At 43.7% G+C, this 20,009-nt stretch overlaps 1 long non-coding RNA gene across 2 annotated transcripts; it reads right to left on the bottom strand.

Moving 5' to 3' along the window:
• Nucleotides 1-219: 219 nt before the first annotated feature.
• Nucleotides 220-18,181, bottom strand: LOC142922695 (uncharacterized). 2 transcript variants are annotated; one of them, XR_012940241.1, is made up of 5 exons: nt 17,350-18,181; nt 14,095-14,217; nt 13,078-13,236; nt 9,281-12,324; nt 220-1,269 (listed from the first exon to the last, which is right to left on the bottom strand). It is a non-coding gene; the product is annotated as an uncharacterized LOC142922695 (long non-coding RNA). The 2 variants fall into 2 exon arrangements; XR_012940242.1 differs by lacking the exon at nt 220-1,269 and adding an exon at nt 3,144-5,432.
• Nucleotides 18,182-20,009: the final 1,828 nt, after the last annotated feature.

Raw genomic sequence — 20,009 nt, 5'->3', positions numbered from 1 at the left:
ATGCTCGTAGAGAAAATACCCCGATGTATGTCTTCCCCCTTTTTACGTCGTTTGGCAAATACGTGGTAACGTGATGATTAACACCGCCGCTTGATTGATTTGCGTCGCATCAAGACACATCTACGTCGCTGACAGCATCACCGTGCGTCCTTTCTCGTTGTTGTCAGTGTGAATTCATGAATTAAGAAAATTACGACAGAGACAAGCAGACACAATGTCTCCATTTATCACCACAATTTATTTAGATTCACACTATCAGACTGGAGAGGTGACCGAGTGGTTCAGAGGTCCACAGTGGTGAGATGTTAACTTCCTCGCCTGGTAATGCAGGAGGTCGTGGGTTTGACCCCGACCCTGATGCATGTATTTTTTTGGAATTTTAGTGTCTCTCTCCCCGTGGTTGCATGGACTTTTCTCCAATTCCTCCGTTTTTTTTTCTCTCTCCACATTTACAAGCGCGCGTTTAGAGTATTTAGCCGCTCAAAATTTCCACGTGATAAGCCACTTTGTCGAATTATTGTTTGGGACCAGGTCACTTCTGAAAAAGAGCTACATAGCTCAGTGGGCCTTACCTGGTAAAATCAAACATCGTTTATAGGTTGAAAATAGTTGATGGGTCCCGAGAACTCAGCCAGTACTGCTGCGATCATGAGTGTGAATCAGGGCAGTGAGCAGGATGATCTCATCCCGCTCGAAAAAAGGATACAAACTAAGCCTCATTGTGTTACGTTCATGTTTTACACTTGGTACGGTTAAATCCCATCTCTGAGCATTATAAATATAATTTTTGACTGTTACATGACAAAAAAAAATTCTCCAGCAGGGTGCGTGTGAAGATGCTGCCTCCTCGTGTGCTGATTGAGACATTGCCAAAACCGGTCCTGAGTTTGCTTGTATTGAACCAAAGTTGCTGCAATTATTAAATTCCTAGATGGTCGTGATACTTAAGCGATGTGTAAAACTAAACGTTTACATTGTTATGCAGAGGGACAGATATATGAAACGAAGCTTCTTAATGTTTTGACTTGTAATCTCCACAATAAAAACATAATTATTGTGTTATATGTATTACTGTATACAATTATGCGTTCAATTAGTACCCATATCGAACAGAGAGGGTCCTCGCCTCTACACATTTGGCAGTTTACCACCATTGCTTCAAGCGATGTTGGCTCTGCTGATGAGACACTGCATGTCGAAAACGCTCCAGAGGCTGCTTGTGTTGAACTTACAATGCTGTGGGTTGTGCAGTCGCAGAAGGTCACGTGTCTGATGGGATGTGTAAACAAAAAAACATTTAGACAAATGAAGCAACTGTTGTGTCAACCTATTTATGGTGTGGATAAAATGGCTACTTGATATATCAGATACATATTCTTAGCTCTTTCGGTAAAGTCACGTTGAAGGGAAACAATAAAATATATATAAAACAATAAAAATTCTCACGACGTTTCGACCATAACACAAACGGTCGTCATCAGGTGTGTCGGTTTGCATAAATGTATTTTTAAACGGTGTATTTATTTATTTATAACAAAAAACGTCAGCGCCACGCGCAGCGATTTGGCAGTTTATTTAGGACTAGTCCATCTATGTTCTGAAAAGAGGAGGGGGGAGACGAAAAATTAATGTATGCTGTCTGAAAGTCACTGTAAGCGTGAACAATCAATTAAGACCTGAAATGGTTTATCAAATCTTTCCAATGACATCAGATACAGTCGTGGTATCTCCTTCCGAGGGATATTTTGTAACACGAGGCGATGGTGATGACGTTATTCTGCTCTGTGAGCGTTCTGAATGGATTATTAATCTCATGATAGTTAAATATGTTTGGGGGAAGAAATAACAGAAAGATTAATCAGATTGGTCTGAGTAATGTCATATTAAAGTGTGTATTACAGATGCGATGCGTCCCATCCTCAAAGTAAGTGTAGTGATATTTATATTCATAATAACAATTATTCTTATTAATAGAGTGCCCTTTTCGCCCAGGCTTATCGGAGTGCTTCAGACAAGATAAGTGACGTACATCAACAACAACCGCCGTTCGCCACTAAGTGGCGGTGGCGGAACTCCAATGGCTGGTTGTGGAATAGGGGTTATGATGAGAGATGTATCTTAGGCGAATAGATTGGATGACCTATATCTAAATCACCCGGTATGTGCTCGATTTCGCTAGGCCTTAGAAGCTCGGCAGAGTTGAGCGTGGATATACTGTAGCCTGGATGTATGACTGATTAATTGCCAGCACGCACAAAGACGGTGCCGTAGCCAGCGTGAGCAGGAAAGGACAGTGCAGAAAAATCCATTGTTGTTCTGCAGTCCCCCCCCCCCTCCATCTGCACCAACGCACTACTGACCAGCGTGGTGAAGTATGGTCATATATACCTCACGACCCGCAAGACTTTGGGAGGCCCTCATCCAGCAGTGGATTGATAAATTCTGGGCTGTTTATGTACATGCACATCTGGATTAGGGGTTGCAGTGTGGGGTAAGTATCTGCATTTGGGCTTAATGGTGGGGGTTATGACTGGGGATTATACAGGTAGGAACAACAGGTTCCACACACGAAAAAGATGGCAAGCTACCCTTTTTAGATGTCCTAATTAAAAGGAGACCTGATGGTTCAATGAGCCACTCTGTCTATAGGAAAGCTACCCATATGGATGCTCACTTAAAACCGGATTCCCACCACCATCCATCCCAGAAGAATTCCCTCATCAAGACTCTATACCATAGAGCCCAATGCATTTCCGACCAGGAACACATTGCCAGTGAACTCAAGCACGTACACCAAGCTCTCAAGGCTAATGGTTACTCCGACTACACAATCCGCAAAACCATCACTCCAACCATGAAGTAGGATCCTCTTGACGAGCCATTCAAAACCATCACCTTACCCTACATTGCGGGGGTCACAAAAAATATCTCCAAAATCCTGAATAAACACAAGATCCAGGTCCGATTCAACACAGTACATAAAATCCGTGATCTGGTTCCGTCTGTAAAAGATGTGTTCCAGACATACAGTACCCGGGCGTCTACAAACTAAGTTGCCTCTGTGGAAGCAGCTACATTGGAGAAACCAAACGACATATCTCAGACCGCATCCGTGAACATAAAGCAGACTTGAAACACGGTAGGACGAACACCTCAGCCGTGGCAGATCACTTTTATTATTCAGTGGGCTCACATGACATTGACTTCTCCAAGACGGAGGTTCTCTGCAAGCCACCTGGCTACCATGAGAGATCCGTTCATGAGGCTATCCACATATACAAACACAGAGACAATTTCAACCGAGAAGATGGATTCCGGCTTAGTAACCATTGGAAAGACGTTATAAACCATTTCGGTTTTTGATTGATTGTATTTTACGGTGACTTTCAGACTGCAATCCATTTGCTGGCATTGCCTCTTAGTACCTTTCACACGACGGTCAATAGTTTAGTTTATAGCATTTTGTATAATAATAAATAGTATAACAGTGTAATGTTAAATATAATTGATAAGGCAATATATAGTACCGTAATTGTATAGTGAATATACAGCAGTGTGGTATACAGTAGGGTTAGTAGAATAATACATAGTGTAATACTACAAGTCTAATATTTTATAGTCTAAAGTATAGGGTAGTGTATAGTAACGCATTGTATAATTCAAGGGTGGGGTTTGTCTATGTATACGATATCATACAATGTAGTTTAGATTGGAAGGTATAATATTGTAATGTATAGTAGTCTAGTTTGTAGCATAGTTATAACGCAACACAGGACAGAGCAGCGCACCGTGGCTGTTTCCCCCTCTTCCCCCCCCCTCCTCCGTTCCGAACATAGATAGACTCGTCCGTCTGAACCAAGCTCGTCGCTCTCCGTGGTGTTAATCCCTCATACTAACATCATGCTAATCCCCCAGTTACATGCTAATTTACTGTTGATATGTAAACTCCTCTCCCCCCTTCCTCCGTTCCGTACATAGATGAACTCGTCCGTCTGAACAAAACTCGTCGCTCTCCGTGGTGCTCATCCATCACACCAACATCATGCTAATCCCCCAGTTACATGCTAATTCATATGTAAACTCCTTTGTCAAGACGCTCTGTTCCTCCCACACAGCTTAAAAGACGCTTCCAAGCTTGGCAGGGTTCACTCAAGCGCTGTCTTCCGGACAGTCCTGTTTCTTCACCTGAGGAAGGCTACTTGTGTTGTGGCCGAAACGTCGTGAGAATTTTATTCTGCTATTATTTGTATTATTTTATCTCCATTCTACGTGACTTTACCGAAAGAACCCATAAGAGATTCCACACTGCCCACCAGGGATTATTTGTCTATCTGTCTGTCGTGCATAGCCGGAATTACATCCGCATAATTTGACTGCCATCTAGCGGGTAATGACAGTTTTGTGCTCTATAACAGTCAAGTATGGCTAATGATTCTGAGCACATACGTACATCATCAAACACTTGCATCAGTGACTTCAAACTTTATTTGACTGCAGGAATTCATATTATTTGGTTCTTTCGGTAAAGTCACGTAGATGGAAAATAAAAAAAATGTTTCATAAGAGCCAAAAACTTGGAGTGCATAATGTCAGCAGTATTAGTTCAATACAAAGCAAGCTATGGGCTCGCTTCGACATTCAGTGTCTCATCAGCAGTCAGGCTTGCCCCAACCATCGTTGGTGAATCGCAAGATACTAAAGATGCTAATAAGCAAAGACGCCCCACCCCCGATAACTTCAAGATAATGGGTCCGAGTTTTCACGCAAAATGGTATAGTGTACTGTAATGTATTCTGATATAAAGTACACATTACTCAATTGGGATTATACATAGCCACCCCCTACTGTGAAAACTGGCAGGACCCTCCTGAAAAAGAGCCACGAGGCTCACTCAGTGAGGCAGCGGCGGCCCTGGACCCGCTGCTGCCAGCAATCGGCGCCCCCCAAACCCCAGGGGCAGATCGAGGCTGAGTTTTTTGGTAAACTGGGAAACATTTTGCCCCTATTTTCCGTCCAATATTAATTATTTATTTAAAGAGGTATAATTAATCGGTTTGTCCGTCCGTCTGTCCAATTAATCAATTGTCAGAAATGTTGAGAAATTAATTACAGGTTTTTTTTCCTCGAATTTGGCACCCCACTTAACTTTACGCCCTAGACGACCGCCTAGATAGCCTACATGGACGTGTCGCGCCTGCAGTGAGGCTTTCCTGGGTAAACGAGCCTCATAATTCTAGATTTAAAGCTTTAGTGACTGCTAGGATCCATACTCTTTGGTTCTATTGGGTAAAGTCACGTAGGTGAAAATAAAATAACAAAAAATCACAACGTTTCAGCCACAACACAAGCGGCCTTCATCAGGTGAAGAGACGAGACTGTCTGGAGGACAGCGCTGGAGTGGAAGAAGCCACGCTTAGAGCACGACCTGTAAGCTGTGTGAGAAGAAAAAGACCAAGCGCCTTGACAAAGGAAATAGCATATAATTTAGCATTGAAATGGCTCATTGAAATAGCTAAGTTAAAGTATACACATCTGCAGAGGGAGCCCTTGACAAAGGAATTAGCATCGAATTTAGCATTGAAATAGCTGAGTGATTAGCTTGTAACTGGTCACAGAAATAGCTATGTTAAAGTTAGAGCATATACATTCACCGAGGCACCTAGTACTCATCAAACAGGAGAATTTAGCGAAACACAACCACGCTCAGACATCGGACCTGTGTGCGAGCAAACAAGGTGTTCTGATAAAGAAATTAGCATAAAAATTAGCATTTGATTGGCGGATTTTAGGAAAGAGGTGGTGTACGTGCCGGTGGACTTGCAGTTTGGCGCGGGGGGGGGGGGGGGGGAAGGGGGGAGGGGGAGTTTACCTATTGATGGTGTGAAAAGGGGGAATTTATAAGAGCTGCGAAAGTTTGGGGTACCACTACTTGAAAAAATATACTGTACCATTGAAATTAGTTTAATGTTTAGTTTGATTTAGAACATCTTTCCAATGGTTGCTTAATTTGAAACCATCCTCTCGGTTGAAATTGTGTCTGTGTTTGTAGATCTGAATTGCTTCATGAACAAATCTCTGATAAAAGCCCGTGGGTTTGCAAAGAACCTTGGTATCGGAGAAAATTATATCGTGATCCCCTACAGCGTTGTAACAGTGATCAGCCACGGCAGAAGAATTCGTTTTGCCGTGTTTCAAATCTGATTTGTGCTCGCGAATTCGGTCAGAGACATGTCGCTTTGTCTCACCGATGTAGCAATCACCGCAGGTACAACTCAATTTGTAAACCCCGGGGTACTGTAAATCAGGAATGACATCCTTCACGGATGGGATCAGATCACGAATTTTGTGTACTGTATTGAGCCGGACCTGGATCTTGTGTTTGTTTAGAATTTTGGAAATCTTTTTAGTAACGCCTGCTATATATGGAAGTGTGATGGTTTTGACCGGAGTATCAAGTGGTTGTTTCTGTATGGAGGGAGAGACAGCTTGGCGGATGGTACGGTCAGAGTAACCATTCCTTTTGAGGGCCAGGTGTACATGTTTTAATTCACTGGTCAGGTTGTGTTGGTCCGAAATGCAATGAACCCAATGGTATAAAGTTTTGATGAGATAATTCTTTTGGGCTGGGTGGTGGTGGGAATCAGGTTTCAAGTAGGAATCTGTGTGGGTGGGTTTCCTGTAGACAGAATGCCCCAATGAGCCATCAGGTCTCCTCTCAAACAGAACATCGAAGAATGGTAGCTTGCCATCTTTCTCCACTTCCATGGTGAATTTGATGGCGGGATGTCTGGAATTGATGGGGTGTAGGAAAAGGTTCAAAGCTGGGAGGCTTTGTGGCCAAATGACGAAAGTGTCATCCACATATCTCTTCCCCTGGGAAGGTCTGAGGGTGGAAGTCTGGATGGCGTCTGATTCAAATTTCTCCATGAAAATATTGGCTATCACTGGTGACAAGGGGGAACCCATGGGGGTACCCTCATTTTGTTTGTAGAAGGAGCCATTCCAAGTAAAGTAGGTATTGTTGAGGCAGTGCCTAACCAGTGCAGGTGTATCGGCGTCTAGTCCATGTTGGACCAAATTTTCAATTATTTCAATGGTATCAGGTACTGGGACCTTGGTGAACAAAGAGACCACATCGAAGCTGACAAGGATATCGTCAGGGGACAGTACAACGTCTTTGACCATAGAGACCAATTGGGCTGAGTTAAGTACTGCTGAGGTGGTCTTGTCAGTGAAAGGCAGCAAGGAATATGACAGAAAACGGGCTAGTCTATAGGTAGGGGAGTTGATCGTGGATACGATGGGTCGTAGTAGGAGCCTTCTTTATGGATCTTGGGAAGACCATAGAATCTAGGGAGTCTTGCAGCAGAAGGTTTTAGGGAGGGACGTTTAGTTGGGTCGATTAGGGAGGTCGAACTTGTGATGATCTTGTTGGTTTTCATCGCTAGGCTATTGGTAGGGTAATTTTTAATTTTTGAGTAACTTCCATCGTTGAGCAGATTCTGGATTTTGTTGTTGTATGAATCTTTATCCATAATTACAGTAGCGTTGCCTTTATCGGCTGAGAGGATGACTATATCACTTCTGTTTTTTTTTAATTCGCGAGTTCAGAGCATTCATTTTTGCTGATGTTACTAATGGGTTTCTTAGCATTCTTAAGAATAGGGGCTATTTCAGCTCTCACAACATCTGCTTGGATGTGTCCCACGCCTTTGAGGGCTACATCGACCTGAGAGATGATATCATCTACTGGTATGTGTTTTGGGGTGACAGCAAAATTCAGTCCCCTAGCCAGTACTGTTTTCAGATTGAACGAAATCGGCGTGCTACTCTGATTAATGACGATTTTGTTGACGTCGAGTTTTGTTATATGTGGAACTGGGTTCTTCTTTAATAGCTGGTTGAATTTAGAAATCAGGTTAGCTTTACATTTGACTGACAGTGAATCAGCAGAAGCAGTCATGTTGTCTATGTGATTTCAATCCGCACCAACCGGCATGTGCACCCGCATGTACACCACCTCTACACCGTTCATCATGCTAAGTCGGCCAATCAAATGCTAATTTTTATGCTAATTCCTTTGTCAAGGCACCTTGTTTCCTCGCACACAGCTTAACGGTCGCGGTCTGAGCGTGGCTGTGTTTCACTCCAGCGCTGTCCTCGAGACAGCCTGGTTCCTTCACCTGATGAAGGCCGCTTGTGTTGTGGCTGAAACGTCGTGATTTTTGTTGTTTTATTATTTACCTACGTGACTTTACTGAATAGAACCAAAGAGTATGGATCCTTGCAGTCACGAAAGCTTTAAATCTAGAATTGATAACCTCTACGGGGAGGGCTTTCACCTATCTGTTAGAGCTTTAAACAGACAACGGGACAAGAAGTCACAGCTCATCGAGACTCTGACCTTCCTCAAAAGATGCCGCGATCACAAGGTAATACCCATCGCTTTCACACTCATTTCTGCTGTATCTTCTCCAAATTCTAAACAGATTCTGTTTAAGGCCAGCCTATCTTAAATCTCAGAGAGGATAAGGCTACACCGATTTGAACTCGATACTTTAGACAGGACTCTCCTACAAGCTAATTTAATGTTAACACAAAAAATGTCACCTTCTGATTGGAATCACATAGACAACATGACTGCTTCTTCTGCTGATTCACTGTCAGTCAAATGTAAAGCTAACCTAATTTCTTTCTGATTGAGAGGGGGTCAAATATATAACATTTTTGACATGCGTTTTTTCTGGATTTTGTTGTTGTTATTCTGTCTCTCACTGTTCAAATAAACCTACCATTAAAATTATAGACTGATAATTTCTTTACCAGTGGGCAAACGTACAAAATCAGCAGGGGATCAAATACTTTTTTCCCTCACTGTATATATAAATAAATAGTGCATATTTAGTGTATTATTGAGTGCATGTTTACGTGCTCTAACCCAAATATCCCGATTATGGACTCAAAAAACCGCTGGGAGACTTCTCACTCAGACCCGTAGCAAGACGATATCGCCCCAATATTCAAATTGTTCAAATATCCCCTGACTGAGTCCAGGATCAATTTAAAGATCATACTCGGCATTCTGAAGGTCCTCCGTGGTCTGACAATGATCACGTTGCCATGTTTACGCTTCTTATAAATATTTTTGCCCGTTGAATCAATCACCAAACCCAAGTGACGGTAATGTTACGGTAAAAAAAATCTCAGTGGGTGACCTCTGGGCAGAGCATGACCTTGCAAACAGACGACCAATCGAGTGAAATAAACATGGGAAACGCACCTCGATGAACAGGCTGACTTCCCTGTGTGTTTGGACAAACTCATTCATCACAGGCAAAACGAGCATGTCCCGAATGCCCACGTCCTTCAGGAACTGCATCTGGAGGTGTTGGCACACCAATTGCATCACCTAGCAAAAGAGGAAAACAGCAGGAACGACGTGAATACATCATCGCCATGCAGCAGTCTACGCCCGTCAATTTCTCACAGCGGTAATAAGGTCCTTAGGTGTCTGGGAGCACAAGGCAGGTGCAGGTGGGTGAGTCATAATTTCCATCCCTGACGCCAAAACTTATTTCAGGCTGTGCAAGAGATAATGACATGGGTTAATTGTCACACAAGCCACTTAGAAAGCTGCCATGCTGTTAATGGTTAGTAAACTGAACTCACAGACCAGAGGTCGCTAAATGGGCACACCACAGTTAGCTGATCGGCAAGTCACGTGTGATCCAGCAAAGTGTGGCTTTCAGCCGGCTCTTCCAACACATCTGGTCAACGTGGAAAAGTAGAATATGGGACCTTCCTGGTGTGGACTAATCAGTTTCAAAGACAATGCATATATTATCAGAGCATGTTTCCATGTTCACCACAAGTACGTGGTTAATCCAGACAGGATTCCTTGAATGAGGATTCTGTTTGGTGTTTTAACATCTTGACACCTGTTGTATTGCCAGAATGGGTAAAACCTATTGCTAAATGGAAAATTAGACCAAATACTCGTAAAGAGTTCGCTCTCATGAAGGTCTTTTCACCAGCGGTCGTGTGACCAAGCAATTGCAGAACTGCACTTTTATATAAGTCAGGTCAGAGCCAGATACACATTGGAGGATAAACATCCCACGGTGGCTGGGCAATTGTTGTGCAATAATGTCAGGTCAAACTTACTTAGGATATTTACAGGTGCGTTTTATTCATGCCGTATATATTAATGCACACATTGTGTAGTGGTATTATTATTAAACTCACCTTTAATGACGATGACCATAAACATGATTAAGAGTGTGACTATTAATGAATGTGCGACTGTACGATGTGGACGTAGCGGAGGGGCCCCCCACGGTGAGCGGTGACGCAACGCGCGCAGTGGCCCGCGTCACGTGGTTGGCACCTCACGTGCACAGAGCGAGGCAGGCAGAGCCAGAGGGGGGGGGGGGTGGCGTTGCCTAGGCGACGTTGGCGTCCTCGCGGTCTACTCCACGGTCAAGCTGCGTGTCACTTGGTGACCCCCCCCACCGCCTCTTACTGGACACCTGTGAGTGAGAGCTTGATAGCGCTTCGGATTTTGATTCCGAGTACAGTGTGCACAGCACCTGTACGGCGAATCCTCGTTTAACGCAGTAGATGCGTTCCTGAAAAGTGCCGCGTTAAGCGAAAACTATTTCCCCCGTAATGAATGTCCAAGCGTAGTCAGAATTGGGTTACAAACAACTTGAGGGGACGCCGCCGCGTTACCGTCTCGTCTCGCTCAACCGCGCAGCTCAAGAAAGTAGTTCGGCGTCGACCGCTCACAAGTCGCCTTATGGCGGTGCGCGTTCCCTAAATGAAGGCAGCCGCGTTATAGCGTGAACACACGGGACAGACCCAGTTGTCGTGTGCGGGTCAACTCCCTGAGATAAACTTGCTGCCGACTTCATGCGTTGTATACGCCCAGTGCTCAGCCAATTGTTGTGAGCGTCGCTCCTCTGCCCTCTGTTGTTAATGGAGGGAGACTGCACCCAACTGCCAAGTATCATCCTTCGCGAGCCTCTTCAAAATGCTCATCTTGACACCGCTGGAAGCAGTCATCGGCCTTGACCTCACCCCGCTTGCACCAATCGCACAACATCACAGCGTTGACTCTCAACTGTTACTTGTGTAGAGGGGGTCAGATTGTCCAGACATTCGGTTGATACTAATAGGGTTTATTTGCCAGTATTGTAGATTATTTGAATTACATTTGTTTGGGCGTCAGGGTGGTGCAGTGGTCACGCCCGTGCATGGCATCTTCTGAAGGAGTGCCTGGTTTCACTTTCCTAATTCTGGTCCCTTTCTCTGCAAGGGTTTACTCCCATAGCAAAACAACAACAAACACATACAATGTAACTGGTACTACCCAAACATTTGGGATTGTTTTTGTTATGCTGCCTTGCCCAAAATGGCATTTGGTGATAAAAATTTTTTGGCAGGAATTGATGCACTAATGCAATTTGAACTCTTATATATTTTTATTTCATGACTTGCTTAGCGTTCATATTCTTGGTTGTTTCGGTAAAGTCACGTAAATAGAAAACAAGAAATAAAATTCAAATTAAATTTAAAAAAAATTAAAAAATAACAAATAAAAAATACATTTAAAATAATAAAAGCAAAAAACCTAGGACGTTTCAATCGCAACACAAGCGGTCTTTATTTTATTGTTTTTTGTTTTCTATTTACGTGACTTTACCGAAAGAACCAAGAATATACATTCCTGCAGTCACGAAAGTTAAGTCAAAATTTGCTTCGCGTTCCTTTACTTTGCCCTCCCATCTGTTTGTACTGTTGTTTGTTGTTGTAACTTTCTGACTCGCCCCGACTGGACATCTGTGAAAAAAGAGCTTCATAGCTCATCAGATTCGTCCAGCCTAATTAAAGATTCTGATTCGGACATTAACTGACCCAGTTTTCGCGTGGAGATCACGGCCAGGATGCGGAACAAAGGGACCACCGGTCACACTCACGTGGAATGCCTAGGGCATTGCACAGCATTTAAATGGACTAGTTTCGTGAGATTTAGTGGTGGCTTAGGGAAGGCCTTTATTCAACAATGTATATCATGTATATCATGGCCGATAAGAATTTTTATAGTCATACACCATAGCCCACGATTTCCTGCACCGTTCATTCACTTGAGGAGACTGCACATGGTGGAGATGGATGACCCTCGGTATCCTGTCCCAAAGTGATTCCAGTGGTTCAGGTAGTGGAAGAGTTGCTAGAGCTTCTGGCTCTTGCCGAAGCCTTGTGACTTTGGGATGAGAGCGTGGTAGGATGAGTGAAGCGTGGAGCTAAAGCTCCTGGAACATCCTGTACCCAAACAACACCAAACATTCAAAATCTTACAATGCTGCTGTTCCAGCACGAACAACATAACAATGAACAACATTTTCACAAATTCAACGTAATGCAGGAAATTGAGAGGCTCGAGGTTAATTTCAATGTCAGAGCACCGAGCCAATGCCATTGAGGTCCTCCGTTCAAAATTCAGTGAGCCATCTATCAACAAACGTTCCTGCGAATTGAGGGCAGGAATGCTGTGGTCTGAACTTGGTCACCAATGGCTGCACAGTAAACATCATGTCAAATGTGTTTTTGATCACTGAAGCATATCCCAGCTCTGAGGGTTTGAATTCCATTTGACGTGTAATGAATTATCTTCAGCTTGGATTTCTGGTAAAGCACATCAGTGGCAACTTGTCTCTGAACCAGGAGTTCCTTGTTCGACAAACTGTGTTTCTGGAACATTCAAGCATCCTCAAGTGCCGTGGATAAGTAAGAGTTTTATCGTTCCACTATTGTTTTGTGCACCGTATCAGCTTTAACAGGATTTGCCCAAAAAGCCTTAGCAAGGAAGGATGAGTCTTTGTAAGTTAGCAAATAGAGAGGGTGGAGACCTCAGCATGTAGACATCTCAACCACAACTCTACCTGGTCTCTGTTATTTATTTAATGAGCCAGCCCTTGCCACACTGAGGTTATACGAATGAACCTTGCATGCCACAGACAGGGCAGTGAACGGCAGTTGCTGCTATTGTTTTGGTTGTTTGTAGTTTTTTCTTACCCAGCGATGGCAAGCTCGTACTCCGAGTGCCCATAGAAGGAGGCTGGGTCAAAGATGACGGGCCCTTCATTAATCTCTGCAGCGGTTCCCAGTCCATAGGTCACCGTGGAGCAGTGCCGGAACCACCTCTACGTCCCGGAAAAAATCCCCCAACCGAAGCTGCACACCACGCAAAAAACAACACCACTTTATTCATGATAACGTTGTTTTCGAGTTAGATCGCATAAATTTACAAGCATCGTACACCCACCTCCAATTTCCATTAGGCAATTGCCAGAAGTCAGAACGCTTCTGGCAATTGCTTGATGATGCTGGTTGTAATCACCAGCGAAAGGTCGTACTCGTTTGAAAATGTTCTGCGTTTCCTCTCTAACACACCAGAGTGCCGAGCACTAACATAAATGGCACGTTCTGTTCATGTCAGAAACATTACTAATGGGCTGTGTTGGGTGGATGTGGGTGTACGACGCATTTACACTTACGCGATCTAAGCCAAAAAAAACTTTATCATGAATAATATTGGTCGCGAAAGCCTGCGTGTGAAACACCACTTTACCTTTAAAGTCACCTCGAAAACCCACTGCGATCAAATGGGTTTCCCATATGGCTGTGCACATGATGAGCTACACTGCTGCATGTATTAACTCTTTAATGCTCCGAGATGACTGCAAGTTGCGGGGTGCATCCCGTTCACCGCTGAATCTCGTGTACGTCATCGGAACGTAATAGGAAGTAAATATTAAATAACTTTATCGGTACCGTGGATCCCACAAGGCCGTGCGGGAAGGTGTGTAGCACAGTTTGGTACCAGCTATAATAGAGTGCTGTCCTGTCGCTACGGTGCTCTGCGGCGAGTACAATGTCTTTAAAAACAACGGCGCTATGCCTCTCTAAATAAAATTACCGCTGAACCGCTTGCGCGTTCCGAGATTCGGTGGTGAACGAGACCCATCCTGAAATGAGCAGTCGTCTCGGAACAGGAAAGGGTTAAGGGCGAGAGTGAAACAGCTTACGAACCTGAAGCCGAGACCAGAGCTCGCGGGTTTCCCGTTCACCGTAGTCCTTCTCTATCATGTCCAGCTGAAGCTGCAGTCGCTGCCGTGAGAAGAACGTCACCCAGTCCTCCTGCCACTCATTCAGCTGGTGGCATTAATATGGTTTTATTACGGACATTTGAAAACATAAGCAAATAATACCTACTTTATTTGGCCAATCCTTGACCTAAAACAGTGATATTCACTCATTTTCGGAGGGGGGCCACTTTCGCGAATAAGACATTATCAGTGAAAGAGCCATCTCACATTTGAAACCATTGGGGGGTTTGACAGCATGATGGGGTGTTTTCACTTGTGTGTATTGTCGGGGACTGCACGTCAGGGGTCGCAGTAAAAAGGACACCAGGGACTGCCACCGGCCCGCGGGCCTTGCAATGAAGAACACGGACTTAAGATGTCACCCAGAAACGTTGAATTTTACGTACAAATGGCTGGGTAATTCTTAAGACATAATTCGACACTCATGTTATGTACCGATTATCATGCTGTAGTCTTTGAACATCTCATTTCAGCCACCAATTGATATCCTCATAAAAAATTACAACAGCATTGATCCTAACGATAGGTTCTGCGCTTAATTCCCGCACCTCCGTTTAGCACGGTTGGCTATGTACGGTGGAAAGGAAGTTCAACATACATTCATACAAGTCTGTCAAACCCGGCTGAGTGTAATTGGTAATTAGCGAAAACATAACTGATTATGTGAACACTGGTTATGAAAGATCGATCTCTGAGGGAACTTCAGTGACATCTGGTGATGTCAGTTGTAACTGTGTGCCCTGTTATCAATGGTACAACTGTGTGCAATGGAAGAAAATATATGCATTTTTTAATCAAATATATTATTTCATAAATGTGTGTACTTATGCAAGATAAAATGTACGCCAATCTAGTTCTTCTTAAAATGTAACCTTAAACCAATGTTACCATCATCAGTGGTTAATAGACTATTACACAAAGGACTCTCATATTTCTACGATGTAATACTAATTAGACTGACATCTGAACAACAGCTGATTTTACCGCTTCATGATAAAACTAATTTAATCAAGTTAACATTATTGCCGTTCCTATAAAACTTTGGTCACCCAGGCTGTCCTTCAACAAAAGGGTATATTAAATCTACAATATAGTTTTTCTGGGTTAGATCGCATAAAAATAAATGAGCCGTTAAACCCACCACCACCTAACAGCCAATTAGTAAGGTTGTCACGTAAACGGAACATGCCAATCCGCTACTTGTACAGCAAACCGAAGTGTTGGAGAGAAAATCCACAACATTTACAATCTGAGTATGACGTTTCGCCAGTAATTACAACTATCATCATTAGGTGGACAGCCAAATTCGTAGAGAAATCCTCCTGTTTCATTCCTTGGAGGGATAGATGTGATGACGTCACTTGTGAGCCCTTCACGAATTGGAATGTTCTGTTTATGTGACAAACCTTACGAATTGGCTGTGTCGGTGGTGGCGGGTTTAACGACAAATTTATATTTCAACGATCTAACCCCAAAAAAACGATATTATGGATGATATTGGCCGCGAAAGCCTACGTGTTAAACGGGTATATTAAAATTTAAATGGGCTACAACCAGTTTCATGACTTTAAAGCGGAGATCACATGTGGGATGTAACCACAGCATATAGCCGTATGAAACCCACATACTCTACATCCTCCTGCCCAGGGTCCATACCTGTTGAGAGAAATTCAAGACTGAAATTTTTATCAAAATCTGTAAAGCACATAAGAACCTTAATTTAGCAGTCTCAAACTGACTGGGACCCCTGTCGTGACGGAGCAGCTGAACATTGCACAAAATCATCAACGCATATACAGATATATACCAAGGGTGACCAACTTTCCTGACCCTACCAGCAGCATACCATAATCTTCAGGTGGCCGCGGGAGCCACAAGAGATAAAGATTAGCCATACAGAAGTTGACTCGTGTCGACTGGCTGTGTAATTTTGAGTTTAGAAATCTCAGTGCCCTGGGAGTACTCATGGCCTGCCTCCGATACCAGATTGTTCTCACTTCATATAAAGTTAAATTGAAGAGTTACAAATTAGCAGCGCCTCTGCAGAGCCACACTTGAACTGCCCAGGAGCCACATGCAGATGCCGAGTGATGGTCTGGCCAACCATGGTATTTTCTGTACATTATAGACTTGTAAATCTAGCGTATATAAAAAAAATAGCTGAAAACATTTATTTTAGCATTTACTCTATTGCCCTTTAATGAATGAATAGCAAAACTACATGAACTCTCTCCTAAAGCCTTCTTTTGGCTAGCAGACCTTGACATTTATCTCCTGAACATATTGCGATAATATTCTTGGTTCTTTCGGCAAAGTCACGTAGAAGGGAAATAATACAAATAAAACATAATATAATAAAATTCTCACGACATTTCGGCCACAACGCAAGCAGCCGTCCTCAGGTGAAGAAACAGAGCTGTCGGAAAGACAGCGTCTTAATAAACACTGCCCAGCGTTCACTGCCCAGTGTTCATTAAGACGCTGTCTTTCCGACAGCTCTGTTTCTTCATCTGAGGACGTCTGCTTGCGTTGTGGTCGAAACTTCGTGAAAATTTTATTATATGTTTTATTTGCATTATTTTATTATTTCCCCTCCACGTGACTTTACCGAAAGAACCAAGAATATGAATCCCTGCAGTCACGAAAGCTTTAAATCGAAAAATATTGCGATTAGCAAAAATATAAAGGGACGCAATGTTGAATGCTCTAAGTCTCCTTTGCAGAAGAGTTTGCCCTGATGGACTTAAATACAGATACTTTTAATAGCCATAATTCATATATTACCCAACATAATTCATATTCTGAAAAGTACATTGCACACACATGAACAATACAGTTCCCTTCATCACAAAGATGGCTAAAACAAAGAGATGAATGTGATTAGGTGTGGAAAAGCATGACCGCTGGCTGGCTAGTTGTGTTCATGTATGAAATAATGACAGCATGTGTCTATCTCATTCACTAGCTCAATCGCTTGATTTTTACGATTAATAAACAGCGGTATGAAATGTGTGTTTGTTTACACACAAATCGCCTGTTTACACATATTCATTAGATCCGATTAGCATGCCTACTCTCAGTGCGAAGGAATGTCAACATAATACATAGTTGACATGATGCTAGGGTTGGATCGGTGGGCCTAGTTTTCCACATGTTTTACATTTTCATGATTCAATACCGATAGTTTTCTCTTCCTTGTGAAGCCTCTCTCCAATCTTCCTGTTGTGAAGGTGCATTTCAGCCAGATGCTGCCCCAACAAGCCTGAGCCCCTGTCAGAGTGTACAACACAATAGACCTGTCAAAGAAAACATTAACTTTATCATATCAACAAACCCCAAGTAATAATTCATATGCAAACTAAACTACATCATATTTGTCCAGGTGGTCTGTGGCCGAGAACCTCGCTTGAAAATACGAATATATCAGTTCACATTCTGGTTTGGGTGACTCAAAACAATATTCTTCTGGGGTTTATACAATGAGTGTTACTTCCTGGGAAGTCAATCACATATAGACTATAAATGAAACCATTTTTTATTTTACCAGAGCTATTTTTCAGAACCGACCTGGCCACAAATGATAGCCTAACGAAGTGGCTTATCACATTGAAATTTATAGCAGCCAAATGCTCAAAATACTCATGTTTCTAAATGTGCAGGGAAAAACTGGAGAAACCGGAGAAAGATCTGCACGACCACGGGGAGAACATGCAAACTTCAAATATACAGCAGGCGTCAAGGTCGGGATCGAACCTACGAAGTCCAATATACCAGGCGAGGTGGTTAACATCTTCTAGCCACCATGGCGCCCCATTCTATGACTTATCCACCCACTCGTAAAGCCACCCACCCACTCACTCACCCTGCCACGTACTGAATCTCTAAACCAACAACTCAACCACCCACTCACTCACCCTGCCACGTACTGAATCTCTAAACCAACAACTCAACCACCCACCCACTCATCCAACCTCTCACTTACTAAACCAGCCACTCACCAACCCACCGACCCACTCATCCACCTATTCACTTAAAATAGTTCAACTACAATTGAATTATTTTAAATTCACCAGGTAAGGCCCACTGAGCTATACAGATCCTTGTCGGAAACGACGTGGCAAACAAATGATAGCTCAAAGAAGTGGCTTATCACGTGGACATTTATAGCAGCCAAAGCCTCTAAATGTATATTTCTAAATATGCATGAAAAACTCGGAGGTCCCAGAGAAAAATCCATGCAACCACAGGGAGAACATGCAAACTCCAAATATACAGGCGTCACGATCGAGATGGAATCCACGATGTCCTATACAAATGGCGAGGGAGTTAACATTCCGCTACCCTGGCGCTCCACTCTGACTCAGCCTCCCACCCACCCACTCAAACACCCAGCCAAGCACTCATGAACCCAATCACCCTGGCACCCACTCAATCGCGAAACCCACTCACTCATCAACACACCCAGCCACTCACTTAACCACTTACCTACGAACCCACCTGCATACCCCCCACTCACTAACTCAACGACCCACTCACTCAACACTCCACTAACCCACCCACTCACCTATTCATGCCCCAAATCACACACTGACCCATCCACCCACTTAATCTATAACTCATGCACTCACCCACCCACCTGCTCACCAGCCACTTATCTACTCACCCACCCACTCATCCTGCCACCTACTCAACCTCTAACCCACCCACGCACCGAACTACCCACCTACCCAATCACCCATCCAATAAACTACAACTAAACTATTTTGTATTTTACCAGGTAAGCCCCACAGAGCTATATAAAACATTTTAGAAGTGATCTGGTTACAACTGATACGTGAACGAAGTGGCTTATCAAGCTGACATTTCTTCTAAACAAATCTTGACTCTAAATGCGGAGGGATAAATCTGGAGGACCCGGAGAAAGATCTACGAGGACACAGGCAAAACATTAAAACTCATAATATACAGGCAGCAGGATCAGAATCGAATACACGATTTCCTGTATACTCAGTGAGGTAGTTAATATCTCACCATAGTGGCACCCCGCTCTCTGACCCACTCACCCAATTACACACTAACTCACCCACTCAACCTCCCACATTAACTTACCCACCCACCAGTCACTCCCCCATTCACCCAACCACCCCCTCACTCACCCAACCACGCACCAACTCACCTACCCACTAACTCACCCACCCATCTTCTCCCGCACTCAGCCAGCCACCCGCTCAATCACGTGCCGACTAACTTACTCACACACTCACCGACCAATACACCCATTCACCCATTCACTTACCCATCCACAATCTCACTAGCCAAGCCAACCACCCAGCCCCTCACTCACCCACTTATTCAATCACTCACTACCCCACACACTCACCCAACCACTTGCTCACTTACCCATACGCTAACCAAACCACTCACTCACCGACTCACCCACCCACTAACTCATCAAAATTAATTCTCAACCACTCACCCAACCACCCACGCAATCTCATACCCACTAACTCACTCACCTACCCATTTATGCACTCACGCACCCACTTACTCACTCACGCACCCACCAACCAACCCATCTACGCATCTCTTCACTCACTCACCCACCCACACAGTCAATCACTCACCTACATACCTACCCACTAATACTCACCCACTCATCCAACAACGAACTCACCAACCCACCCGCCGACTCACTCACTCAGGTACTAACCCACTCAACTTCTAACCCACACACTAACCACCTAACCACCTACCCACACACTCACTCACTCACCCACACACTCACTCACTCACCCACACACTCACTCACTCATCCACCCACCCAAACATCCACTCACC

The sequence above is a fragment of the Petromyzon marinus genome, unplaced genomic scaffold (assembly GCF_048934315.1).
Source record: "Petromyzon marinus isolate PM22_M1 ecotype Great Lakes invasive population unplaced genomic scaffold, UKy_Petmar_22M1.pri1.0 PM_Scaffold_14, whole genome shotgun sequence".
Lineage (NCBI taxonomy): Eukaryota > Metazoa > Chordata > Hyperoartia > Petromyzontiformes > Petromyzontidae > Petromyzon > Petromyzon marinus.
This window is presented reverse-complemented; position numbering and strand designations above follow the sequence as displayed.